This window comes from Dipodomys merriami, unplaced genomic scaffold (genome assembly GCF_024711535.1).
Source record: "Dipodomys merriami isolate MVZ:Mamm:240054 unplaced genomic scaffold, mDipMer1.0.p SCAF_2, whole genome shotgun sequence".
In the NCBI taxonomy this organism is placed as follows: domain Eukaryota; kingdom Metazoa; phylum Chordata; class Mammalia; order Rodentia; family Heteromyidae; genus Dipodomys; species Dipodomys merriami.
In genome coordinates, this window is record NW_027203381.1 from 113,228,567 (window position 1) to 113,242,793 (window position 14,227).

Sequence of the window (14,227 nt, forward strand, 5' to 3'; positions counted from 1 at the left end):
AAAAAAAAAAGAATCCCACGCCCCTGCAGCCTACCACTCTTCATGCCTTTCCCACATACACATACACACTCTCTCTCTCTCTCTCCTCTCTCTCTCTCTCTCTCTCTCTCTCTCTCTCTCTCTCTCTCTCTCTCTCTCTCTCTCTCTCTCTCTCTCTCTCTCTCTCTCTCTCCACAGACTGCCGGGATGCAGCCAGCACATATCCACAGGCGTGATCCCAACAGACCATTACCAGCTGACCAAATTAATACCATGCAGCTAGCAAACCAAAGCCTGCCAGCCTCCAAACCCAGCTTCCTTCCTGAGAAGGGACCTTGCTAAAAATAGCCTCCCTTAAGCAAGGTGAAAATCAGAAAGAGGAACAGAAAGAAGGAAGACATTTTGAAAAATGGAATACTGTGTGTTTCAAATCCTTCACCCCCACTTTCTAGCTAAGTAACTTTACTCAAACACTGCTTTAAACAGCTTCCAAAGTCCACGGTACTGAGGGTCCTACAATCCCAGGGTTCTTATCATCTAAGGAGACCCTAGAGATTCTCCAGGACCCTGAGTCCAGCATGGTCCTCCCTTAACCAAGACTCCAAGCCTTCTCTGTTATGACTGGTGCTGTACATTCTGACTGCTTGCGTCCTCTCAAAGATTTTATGTTGAAATTCTCATCTCCAAAATGATATTATGAATAGGGAGTTGTAAATCACCTGTATAATAATAATTTTTTAAAAGTTTAAAGAGTAAGGGGTTCTTTGAAAGGTTGTATTAGTCAGCTTTTGGTTACTACAGCAAACTACCAAAGTCAGATTATTTTGTAAAGAAAAGAGGCTTAGCTGGGCACTAATGGCTTATGCTTATAATCCTAGCTACTCAGGAGGCTGAGATCGAAGGATGATGGTTTGAAGCCAGCTGAGCAGGAAAGTCTGTGAGACTCTTATGACCAATTAACCACCAGAGAACCAGAAGAGGAGCCATGACTTGAGTAACAGAGTGCCAGCCTTGAGTGAAAAAAAGTAAGGGACAATGCTCCAGTCCTGAGTTCAAACCCCAGTACTTGCACCCAAAATTTTTCTTAAAAAGGCTTATTTTGACTTACGGTCATGGAAATTACAGAACTAGAGGCCTCATGTGGCCAAGATCTGCTTGCTGGCAAACTCTTTTGAGTGGGCATAGTGCTTCACATGGCAGCAGATAGAAAACTCACATTATGTGTGCTCTTTCTCTGCTTTTAAAGTCTCCAGGATGCAAGCACAGCAGCTACCTAATCTCAATTCAAATCACCCATCCACAAAAAGTATAGTTAGATTAAGTTTCCAGCTTTCAATACCATTAATATATGACTCTCAGGATGAAGCCAAACGTATGAAGTCTAGGGGAAAACTGGAACCATAACCAAACCACAGCAGAGTAGTTAGGTCATGAAGGCTCTGCAGGTATAGTGCCTTTATAAAAGAGATCCCAGCTGGGCGCCGGTGGCTCATGCCTGTAATCCTAGCTACTCAGGAGGCTGAGATCTGAGAATCGTGGTTCAAAGCCAGCCCGGGCAGGAAAGACCGTGAGACTCCTATCTCCAATAAACCACTAGAAAACCGGAAGTGGCGCTGTAGCTCCAGTGGTAGAGCCCTCGCCTTGAGCTAAAGAGCTGAGGGACAGCGCCCAGGCCCAGAGTTCAAGCCTCATGACCGACAAAAAAAAAAAAAAAGAGATCCCAGAAGAGACCTAGCTGGCCCCTCTTACCCTGTGAAGACATAAAAGAAAGGCACCCTCTAGGAATCAGGAAGGTAGCCCTCCCCAGGTACCAGATTGGCCGGTGCCCGGATCTTGCACACCTCCACCTGTGAAGAGGTATATAGGAGGCATGGCAGGAAGGGGTCCTTGGGTCTAGCACCAACAGTGACATAATAAATCAGCAGAAAAATGCAGACCGGAGAGCAAATCAGAGCAACCCTGGCCCCTCCTCATTCGGCAGTTCATTCCAAATGGCCCTAGGAAAGCGCCCATAGGCCACTCTCATCCTCACATGTCCTAGAACAGAGAACATGCAATGAGTCCGACACCCAGAGGTTGTGCTAATGGGTCACATTTTATAACTCACTGTGCATTGGAATGGGTATTATGGGATAAACGTATCTCCCAAAGTTCATGTGTTAAAAGCCTGCTCCCCAAATACAAATGTTTGCAGTATTTACAGATGGGATATTTGGAAGGTACTTCTAAGTAAATGAAGTCATCAAGGTGGCTTTATGAGACAAGGAAGAAAAGACAAGAACCACATACTTCTTTCTCCTCATATCATGCCCTTCAACACATTATGACACAGCAAGAGGCCTCACCAGTGGCCAAGCAGATGCTAGCACTGTGCTCTCGGACTGTGCAATGTCAAGAACATGAGCGAAATAGCATCTATTCTTTATAAATTACCTAGTCTCCAGTACTTCGCTATAGTAACAAAAAAAAAAATGAACTAAGACAAGTGTTTTCTAGAAGCCTGTGACACTGATATAGTAATCCTAACACAAAGAAGTAGAAAGACTTAAAGTCACTATAATCTAGTTCTTGAATTACAAATCAAGACTTAGATCTATAATCTCAAACTTCTAATGATCACATTATCTTTGCTGGTCTCTACTTCCCACCACAGTGTCAAGTGCACATGCATGCACATGTGTGCATGTGCGCACATGCACAGATGCACACACACCACACACACACACACACACACACACACACACACACACACACACACACACACACAGAGGGACAGTTGGCCCTTTACAGGTGACATTCCTGAAGAGTAAGGGCTCTCACAGGTTGCATCCAAGAACATAACACCTTGCTAACAATCCAGCAGCACAACCACTCAGCCACTGAATGCTAACCACAGGCCACATTCAAGCCTTTACAGGCATTAACACACTGCATCCTCAAAATGTGCCGAGGGTAGGATCCCCTACTAGGATCCCCACTCCGCAGAGGAAGGAATGGAGTCACACAGGTGAAGACCCCAGTGCAAGGCGATGGCCCAGCTCCGAAGTCTGTTCCCTTAGTTCCACACTGTGGCCTAAATACAGAGGCCCACAGTGCCTGGCACTCCAACGCTAACCACAAGAAACCCTCTCCACAAACAGCATCTGCACTTGCCTAAGTTCAGGAGTAAGCATCATTCCACGGAGAAGAAATCAACTGGCTCGATGAGCCGCAAGTCAACATGATTTACACCCACTATCTGCTGGGACCTGTTCGAGGACAGGCACCATAGGCAACTGCTGAACCAGCTCCTTTTAGGAAGACTGGGAGACTCATCTGTCCCGCACCCTAAAACTAAGCACACTGGATTATTCTAGAAAGCAATGGAAATGTCCATGTCTGACAGCCATCAATGGCCTCTAGAAATTCTAGTCACCCCAACCCTGGAAGTCTACTGTGCCACTTGGTGTGAGGCTTGCGTTCAGAACCAGGAGCAAGAGAAATGGCTGTCCTGCCATCTTGGGTCATGTTCTTTTCTTTTTTTTTCCTTTTGTGTCAGGACCAGGGTTTGAACTCAGAGCCTCACACTATCACTTGGCTTTTTCTGCTCAAGGCTGTCATTCTAGCCACTTGGCCCACAGCTCCACTTCTGGCTTTTTGATGGTTAAGTGGACATAAAAGTGTCATAGACTATTCTGTCCAGGCTGGCTTTGAACCACAATCCTCAGATCTCAGCCTCCCGAGAAGCTAAGATTATGGCATGAGCCACTGGCACCTGACCTTGAGTCATTTCTTGCTGTCAGAACAAGAAAAACAAGGAAGCATCAGCAGGTGGGGCTCCTGTGCCTTGTTGGGCAACAATATTAAGCACCTCACTCATGCTGGACATTTGAGGTTCAGAGATGTCCATCTAGGTACTCAGGTGTGTACCTCGACATCCTTGTGCCTTGTGACCATGGCCCCATGAACGAGATCCAGGAGTCAGCTGTTGGGCCCAGGGGACAACATCTTGCTGCCTGCCCCTCTGTGGACACTCTGTTGATACTCTGAACCACTCTTCCTCATCATCTGAAGACCAGAGGAGTGCAGTGTTCTTTGGCTGGGGGCATGCAGAGGAGAAAGCCACTGACCACAGTCTGGGAACTAATGAGGTCCACATGGATGCTACCACTAGGGGCAGCACTGAGACCTCATTCATGCGACCCCCTTCCCGCCCTCTTCATGAAGCCCACAGGAGTCTCACTGCTGTCAGGAAAGGACCAGCAGAAGCCCTGGCTGAGATGTCATCTCAGTCCAGAATACCACAAACTAAGTAATTTGCAATGATGAGAGATTTATTTTGAAATTAACTCTGAAGTCTGGGAAGTCTAATGTCAAGAGGTTGCGTCTGATGAGGGACAGTGTATCATAACATGACAGAGACTTCACACGGCAAGGGGAAGGAGGGGCAGGAGACAGTGGGAGCCGAGGGAGCCACAGTCACTTTCTAACAACCACTCTACAATTACTGTATGATATCAGGCTAAGTCCACTCCTGACCTCATCACCTCTTAAAGGTTTCAAAATATCAACAGCAACTTAACTTCAACCATGACATTCGGAGAGGACATTCAAACACAGCAGACATGGTGCCACAGGCAGGCTTTCCTGGATTCTAGGACATATGGATCCTGCAGTTTATGGCCTTCAAGCAAAACCCAGAACACATGAAGAAGTCTGAGCCTGGAAAGTGGCAGCCGGAACCCTGCCTGACTCCATGGGTTCCCATCTCACCTGCTTTCCCACCGTTTTGTTCCAGATGACTATGCCCCAGTTTATAAAGTCTGGGAAGTCCATCTCAGGGGACAGAAACCCAAAGACATTTAGTACCCCGAGTGGACAACTGATGATGACCAGAAACATGTGGGAGGTACTTACAACTATGTAGTGGGCCCAGCCCTACAACACACAGGATGACCCTGCAACAAAGAATCATCTGGCCAAAGAGGGCCAGACTTAGTTGCCACGGTTGACTCATGGAAACTACTCATGCCATCCTGTCCTCCTGTGAGGGTTTCGGCCCCACAGCACAAAGTAAGAAGGATATGCGACAGGGTTGGTCACTGAGCTATAGAATGTGTCAGTGTTGGGCAGTGGACTGAAAAGCTGGGGCTTGATCCGTAGGGGATGGGCTCTAGAACCTCCTGCAATACTAAAATGCATGGATGCTTAAAGCATTCTAGAAAATAACAGTATTTAAAGTCATCTGTGGCTTACTGGTAATGTCTAATGCAAGGCAAATGCCAAGTAAACAGATGTTACACTGTTTTGTTAACAAAATAATGACATGGAAACAAGTTCATATGTGTTCAGTACAGATGCAGGTGGGTTTGTAGTTTTTTTTAAAGAAATACATTTCATTCACAGTTGCTTCAGTCTACAAATGTGGAGGAGCTTGCAGATATTCAAAGACTACTGTCCCTATCCCTATTTTACAAACTGGGAAACTCAGGCATATACAGAGCACACAATCTTAGAAGTAAAGCCTGGTTATCAATCAAAACAGGCTGGTCCTTGTGTATTCATTGGAGGGGAAATACAAAATTATATCTATATTCCAAGTGGTCCTTATGATATCCTCACAAGAAAAGAAAGAAGAAGGAAGAGAAAATGGGAGGAAAGAAGAAAGGAACAACACTCCTACAGGAGGAGCTTCTGGGTGTGAGACAATTTGGCGGCTTCTCCTACATCCCAAAAATGATTCAGAGACGGACACTGATGGAGATGCAAGAGCACACCCCCATCTTGCAGGCCTATTTGCTCAAAGTGCTCAGAAAAGACTTCCAGAAAAATAAGGTGTCCAGATCATTAAGATTTCCTTGGACTGCTGAAAGTGAGCAGGAAAAAAAATATAATTTTATCCTGGACTGAATATAAAAGTTTGCCCTAAGCCGGGTGCCGGTGGCTCACACCTGTAATCTTAGCTACACAGGAGGCTGAGATCTGAGGATCATGGTTCAAATGCAGCCTCGGCAGGAAAGTCCGTGAGACTCTTATCTCCAATAAACCACTAGAAAATTGGAAGTGATGCTGTGGCTCAAGTGGTAGAGTTCTTGCCTTGCGCTGAAGAGTGCAGGGACAGCGCCCAAGCCCAGAGTTCAAACCCCATGACTGACCAAAAAAAAAAGTTTGCCCTAGGAGAATGGGAAAGGAGGGGTTGGGCATGGCTCGGGTGTTAGAGAGAATGAGTGAAAGCAGGCATCAGACACTGAGCATCAGTCTAGGTCTCAGACAAAAACAAGAAGAAAGAAAAAGGAATTCTAGAGCTATCTAGAAAGCCTGTTTTTTCCATTTTTCCCATAGATTATTTTTATTTATTCTTTCATATTTTTGGTTGGGCATGGGGCTTGAACTTGGGGCCTGGGCACTGTGGCTCTTTTACTCAAGGATAGCACTCTATCACAGTGAGACACTGTACTTTTCCAGTTTTCCGGTGGTTGATTGGAGGTATGAGTCTCACAGATTTTCCCTGCTGGTGCAGCCTTTGAACTGTAATCCTCAGATCTGAGCCTCCTGAGGAGCTAGGATTACAGGTGTGAGGCACCAGCACCCAGCTCCCATAGAAGTCATAGACATGGTTATTATATTCTTAGTGGAGTTGCCTCCCACCCTAAAAATCTCCACTGTGGAAAATGCCCATTATCTACTGAGTCTGCACAGAGAGGGGAGAAGGCAAGTCAGTTTCCCTGGGGTCACAGTAGGACCCTCTGCACATGATAAACACATTTTCTTGTATCTGGCTCCCACTCTCACAACCACTGCAGTGCATTGAGCTCCACGGAGACGACAGCACAGGGGCAAGAGGCACCAGTGACTCTGTGCCTCCTGGAGGAAAAACAGAACATGGGCAAAAGAGGTCCTAAGAAACCGAGAGGCATTCTTTGTGCAAACTTGCTGGGAGGACACAAGAAGAAGTACCCGGATGCTTCGGTCAACTTCTCGGAGTTTTCTAAGAAGTGTTCGGAGTGGTGGAAGACTATGTCTGCTAAAGAGAAAGGGAAATCTGAAGACATGGCCATGGCAGACAAGGCCCATTATGAAATGAAAACCTACATCCCTCCTAAAGGGGAAACAAAAAAAGAAGTTCAAGGATCCCCATGCGCACAAGAGGCCTCCTTTGGTCTTCTTCTTTTTCTGTTCTGAGCCCCGCCCTGAAATCAAAGGAGAACATCCTGGCCCAACTGTTGGTAATACTGAGAAAAGCTGGGAGAGCTGTGGAGCAGCACCGCTGCTGATGACAGCAACCTTATGAAAAGAAGGCCGCTGAGCTGAAGGAAAAATACGAAAAGGATTTTGCTGCCTACCGAGCTAACGGAAAACCCGATGCAGCAAAAAAGGAAGCTGTGAAGGCTGAAGAGAGCAAAAAAAAAGGGAAGGAGATGAAGAGGATGAAGAAGAAGAAAACGAAGAGGATGAGGATGATGAAGATGATGAAGATGATGAATAAGCTGGTTACAGCACAATTCTTTTCTTCTCTATAAAGCATTTAACCCCTTATATACAACTCACTCCTTTTAAAGAAAAAAAAACTGAAATGTTAAAAAAAAGCATTTATTGCCTTCGTAGTCACACACACACACACACACACACACACACACACACACACACACACACACACACACACACACACACACACACACACACACACACACACACACACACAGGTCTTGCAGACATCCCAAACTTTCAGGAACAATCTGAAGTTTGCCATATCATATGCAAAACTGTACCATTCAAAGTATCCAAAAGTCACTACCAGGTAGGACAAGTAATAAATTCATTTTTTTCTTTTTTGGCCATCAGCAGATCTAGACTTATCTTTGACAAAAATGTACATTAAACCTCTCATTGTCTTCTGAAGAGCTACCCTTGGACTCATCTCTCCTAGTGAATGTTCAAGGTCACAATCCCAGGTATGATAGACTCAAGACCAGACTTAATTAGTATAAAAAAATCTGTGAGAGTTTTGTCTCTAATTGACCAACAAAAAGCCAGAAATGGAGCTGTGGTTCAAGTGGGTGAGTTTCAGACTTGAGCAAAAAAGCTAAGGGAGAGTGCTAGGCACAAAAACAATCAAAACAAACAAACAAAGATCAATGGCGTACCCTGAAGATAATGGATGTGAATAAAGGATAGAACTCCTGATTCTGATGGCATCTCTAAATTGTCCAATTGGCCTGAGACGTCTTCATCTTCCTCTTCTTCAACATGCTCTTCATCTTCCTCATCTTCCTTCTTTGCCTTGCTCTTGAGATACTAAACCCAATATTGCTTAAGATACATTTAGTTAGATCGCTTATATCTAGGAGTCAAAACTATCCTAACTGGAAAGGAAAAAAATAATTCCTAACCCAATGCTAAATTGCTAAGAATTCAGGATCTTACTGGCTTCTTGAAGCTGAAAGAGAAGGTGTCAGACTGTCTGGGACAGATCTGCAGAGACAGGAAGACAGGTGACTAAACCTTCACAGTGACTTCCTGCCAATCCCAACCTGTTCTCCATCTCTCCCTCCTCCATACCCTGCCTGCAACTGACTCCAACAGCTCGTTCAGCAACTGCCATCCCTGAGGCAGGCATTCTGACACACAAGGTAGATACTTCATGGCCACCCGGAAGGAGTGAAGGAAGCCAGAATTCTAAAGCTCTCAAGAGCTGCCAACTGCTGACAACATCCCACATTTAGACTATAAAATCTGATTGATGGATCTGTAAGACTTTGCAGGGAAAAACTCCTCCAAAGCAATTTTTGTGTTTGTCAGTACTGGAGTTTGAAGTCAGGGCCTGGGCGCTGTCCCAGAATTTTGTTTGCTCAAGGCGAGCACTCTATCCCTTGAGCCACAGCTCCACTTCGGGCTTTTTGGTTGTTAATTGGAGATAAGAGTCTCACAGACTTTCCTTCCCCAGGCTGGCTTCAATTTGCAATCCTCAGATCTCAGCCTCCTGAGTAACCAGGATTACAGACGTGAGCCATTGGCACCCAGCTTCAAAAGCAATTTTTTTCAAGAAATGAAGGCTAGGGGAGGGGGGAAGGATTGGGTGGGGGGGTGGGGGAGAGGCTGGGAAGGGATGTGAAGGGTAAACAAAGGAGGAGGCTGCAATGCTTGATAAGAAATGTACGCATTATCCTGCCCATGTAATTGTAACCCCTCTGTACAGTATGTTCACAAAAAAATAAAATAAAATAAAATAAAAAAAAAAAGAAATGAAGGCTAGTGGGAAATACAAGGAGAAGATAAGTCAGTACATAAATCATCTTGTTTAGAGTCGGAAATTTCATGTAGGACTCTCCAATCCTAGAAAACTGACAGGAACAAAATATAACAGCATCTGACTGAATAAAAAAAATTGCTACAACCCAAGTCCAATCATCAAAGACATTCAACGTGTCTTGACAACCATCTCGTGCTGTCAACTTGAAGCTTCTAGAAGAACGGTTCCTGCATGTCCCGCCCCCCTTCTCACCATGGGCCAATAAATTTATATTTTTAAAAATAAAAAAATTGCTATGATATATGTCTGCAAGTCTATTCTTCAAGAAGGAACTTTGTCAGACTGTATATATAAACAATAAAAATAATTGTTTTTAGCCAAGCATGGTTCTACCTCCCTGTAACCTCAGCACGCAGGAGGCTGAGACTGAGGCAAGAGGATCTGAAGTTCTGGGCTATGCAGTGAGAACCTATTCATGGCTGGGCCATGGCCTGGGCACCTAACGGCCCAGTCACAGGGAAGCACACTTGCGGGGTGTGGTGGCCTGGACCTGTCATCCCCCATGGTCCAGGTCAACCCCCATAGTCCAGGTACAAAACAAGTCCCTACCTGAAAAATAAGTAATGGAGCCAGAAGCTGGTGGCTCACACATGTAATCCTAGCTACTTCAGATCTCAAGAAGCTGAGCTCTAAGATCCTACTGCAAAGCCAACCCAGGCAGAAAACTCAATGAGACGCTTATCTCCAAATAACCTGTATAGGTAGAAGACAGAAATGTGGCTTAAGTGACAAAGTACAAGATTTGAATGAAAAAGCCAAGCAAATGCATGAAGCTCTGAATTCAAGCCCAATAGTGATATTAAAAAAGTCACTAGTAGCCAGGCGCTGGTGGCTCAGCCTGTAATCCTAGCTACTCAGGAGGCTGAGTTCTGAGGATCGCGGTTCAAAGCCAGCCCGGGCAGGAAAGACCGTGAGACTCCTATCTCCAATAAACCACCAGAAAACCGGAAGTGGCGCTGTAGCTCAAGTGGTAGAGCGCTCGCCTTGAGCTGAAGAGCTGAGGGACAGCGCCCAGGCCCAGAGTTCAAGCCCCACGACCGACAAAAAAAAAAAAAAAAAAAAAAAAAAAAAGTCACTAGTGCAGAAAGGAGCTGGAGTCATGGCTCAAGAGGCAGAGCACCTGCCTAGTAGGTATAATCTCCTTCCTTGAGTCCAAAATCTAGTAACACCAAAGGAAGGAATTGTTTTTATATACATATAGGAAAATGTTACTTTTTAAATCCATCTACTGCATGAGAGAAAAAGACTAAAAAATATATACATACTCAATAAAATAACTAAAAATGAAACTCTGAACAAACAAGGATGCTTATGGTGTACTACAATAAAGTTGACTTTTTAAATTAAGTTCATAATTACAATTTGAATATGTAATGAAAATAAGCCAAGAGTCAATATAAATATATGCTTATAGGCATCTCATGCATGTAAATCTTAGCTACTCAGGGGGCTGAGATCTACAAATCCTGCTTAAAGCCATGATCCTCATTCATCCAAACCAGTGACCTTCTTACCTTCATCAAGGTCAACCCTCCATGTAGCACCAGCTACATGCAAGGTACAACACAGGTTCCGTAGAGTTCTCTGTAACTTCAATCAATTCTTTCTGCATCATGGGAAATAAGGGAATTTGGGAAAAGGGATAAATTCAACCTTGTAAGAGTATATAATCCAACTGGAAAGGAAGAGGAGTATGAAAAAGGGTACCTGTACACCTAAATAGCATAAGACATACAATAGATAAGCAAAAAAAAAAAAATACAAGAAACACGATATCTCATTAAGTTGAATTTTTGGAAAAGCTTTGCTAGAGAAGTGGCACTAGAAATGAGACCTTAGGCTTGGAAGGAACTAGAGACCGGTATTTTTGGAGGGCAGCAAGAGCTTTCAAAGGCAGAAAGCACAGACAGCATTAAGAATTCTGAAAATGGTACATACTATCAAATCCATTGGAATGCAGCATATGCATAGGAAAATCAAAGTTTAAAAAAAAAAAAAAAGCAAGATGGCAATACCTGACAGGAAGAGAAGCCAGGCTGAGGCTCCTGTCTTGGTTTGATAGGCCACAGAAAATTAACATAGGTCTGGATGGGCAGTGACATGGAAGCTATGCTTTAGAAAAATACATTCTGAGGGCATCATAGCACATACCTGCTACCCCAGCACTCGGGGGTCGGAGGCAGGACAGTGAATTCAAGCTCAGTTTTGACAACAATAACAACAACAAAACAACAATCACCCTATCCCATCTCAAAAAAAAAATCCTTGCCAGGTGCCAGTTACTCATGCCTGTAATCCCAGCTACCCAGAAAGCTGAGGACAGCAGTTCAAAGCCATCCCAAGCAGGAAAGTCTATGAGACTCTTATCTCCAATTAACCACCAAAAAGTCAGAAGTGGAACTGTGGCTCAAGTGGTAGGGCACTAGCCTTAAGCCAAAAAAAAAAGAGTTCAAGGACAGCACTAGGCAGAAAACTTTGTGAGACTCCTCTCTCCAATTAATGAGCAAAAAGTTAGAAAAGGACGTAGAGCTCAAATGATAGAGTACCAGCCTTGAGCAGAAAGGGCTAAGCAAGAATGTGAAGGCCTAAGTTCAAGCCCCAATACTGGCACAAAAGAAAAAGAAGAAACAATTGACATTAGTTGCCTCTATAACAAAAAAACAGGAGAGTTAAGTGGGATGGAAGAAGAGAGATTTTCAATCATAAACTCTTCCGTATGTTTTTAATTTTGAGCCACTGACTATATTGACTATTCAAAGTATAAATAAACAAAATAAAATGACTTCAGAAAAAACTGTTAAAGGAAAATAATATTTCAAGCAGACAATTTGGGATAACTTGGACCTGAGAAACATAAGACACGGGATAAAAGCCACCTGGCAGAGTGCTATTACCCAGATGTGACCTCATGGGCCACAGAACTTGGAGAGCTGCCTGCTTAGAAGGGGCTCATTCCAGACAAGCAAAGCTGGGGGCTTGGAAAGGCATGTTCTATCAGGTTTCAGCCTGAACTGAATAGAATTTTCCCATAAAATAAATTATGCGATTTACTTAAAACAGATGATTCCCCAAAGCCCTGTGCCCAGAGCAGATACTGCTGGTTCTAACATGTAGTCACCTGACACACCGGTCCAGCTGTCTTGCACCTGGAGGACACACCTGCTAAGCCCTGGTGAAAAAGCCAGGGGTCAGCTGCAGACCCATTCCTCAGGAAGACGAGCACCAACTCCAGAGCATCCAACACCTTCTGTAGCAACAACCCTCCAAGGAAGAAAGCAACCAAGAAGCTACACAGTAGTATGTCATTGAAGAGAATCTTAGATCTGTACAACATCTTCAAGACTTGTCCAGGGTGACCATTGATGACCAGCAACCTGTAATTCATCATGAGGAAATGAATCTGTGTCTATTAAGCTTCAAGAGAATTGAGATAGTTCTCAAGACAACAGAAAGACAAGAAGATGCTCCTGGCTAGAAAAGCCAGATTGAAAGGTGGCGAGGGCATCCAGCTCCGTAACTGGAAGAGTACCAGGCAAGTGACCTGGCAACATCACCCTCTCCTAGACCAGACCCCCGGCTGCCCTCAGATCCACCATCTTAGCTCTATCATTCAATGGCTGCTTGGGGGGATTCTTCAGTTGGCACACCTGTGTATGACATGCCTGCAAACTCTTACATGTACTGAATCAGAAACATAATTGAGATATGTGTGTGTGCACACACGCATACAAATGTGCACACGCCAGTAACAGGGCTTGAACTGAAAGTTTGAGCACTATTCTTAAGCATTTTCATTCAAAGCTGATAGTCTCACCACTTGAGCAACAGTTCCACTTCTGGATTTAAGAGTCTCGTGGACTTTCCTGACCAGGTTGGCTTTGAACCATGATCTTCAGATCTTAGCCTCCTGAGGAACTAGTATTACAGGTGTGAGCCACTAGCATCTGGCTTGAGGTTTATATTTGAAAAGGGATAAGGAAATAGTGAGAAAGCAAGACACTGAGAAAACAGTGTCCTCTATAGAACTTACAGGATAATGATCTCTGCTTCAGTAACAAAGACACACTCGGGATTGACAGCTGGCCAGGGGGCAAAGCCCTGTTAAGCTCCAGCTGAGGCAGTCTCAGTGCAGTGACAAACAACAGAAGATGGCAGTGCCACCTCACCTCCCTGGCACAGAAGGCAGAGTCATGTGTGGGTGACATATATTTAAAAAGCAGGAGTAGAGTAGAGGATGGCAGAGAACACCTGGCTGTCAACCACCTGGATTCCAGCCACACTCTCCGTGTGACCAGGCTAGTTGCTTTATTTCTGTGACTCAGTTTTCTCATCCACGAAATGTACAGAATACCACCCACCTTCAGAAAGTCAAAGGCAAAAGTGCTGAACACCTGACCCGTGTGTAGAAAATGTGATGAACCAGCCAGGTGCCTGTGGCTCATGCCTGAAAAGCTAAGATCTGAGAATCAAGATTCGAAGCCATCCAAGTCAGGAAAGTCTGTGGCTCTTATCTTCAACTAACCAGGAAAAAGGTGGAAATGAAGCTGTGGCTCAAGTAGTAGAGCACTAACCTTGAGCAAAAGAACTAAGGAACAGTGCCCAGGCCCTGTTTTCAAGCCCCATTTCCAATATACACATAAGAAAACCGCTGGCCAAGAAAGTGTCTCTCCCTTGACAACTTACATCATGCAGAACACTTGAATCTTCTCTATGCATTGAATCACATAGAGAGATTTGTTCAAGTGCTGACCACCAGCACCTTGGCCTGTGGCCTAATTTGGAAATAGGATCTTTGCACATGTGTTAGTGCTGAGATAAAAATCACACTAGAACAGGGCTGGGCCTTTAACCCAATCAGACTGCTATCCTGCAAAGAAAATGGAGCCAGGTCTATGGCTCATTGCTATAATTCTAGTTACACAGGAGGTTGAGGTCAGGAGGATTGCAGTTCGGGGCCAA

General features: G+C 44.5%; 1 protein-coding gene and 1 pseudogene across 4 annotated transcripts in view; one reads left to right on the forward strand and one right to left on the reverse strand.

The window, feature by feature from the left end:
* The window catches only part of Tiam1 (TIAM Rac1 associated GEF 1), a 347,945-nt gene that overhangs the window by 285,417 nt on the left and 48,301 nt on the right, over window positions 1-14,227 (reverse strand). The gene's annotated exons all lie outside the window — the stretch shown is intronic.
* Window positions 6,841-7,444, forward strand: LOC138831892 (high mobility group protein B1-like; annotated as a pseudogene).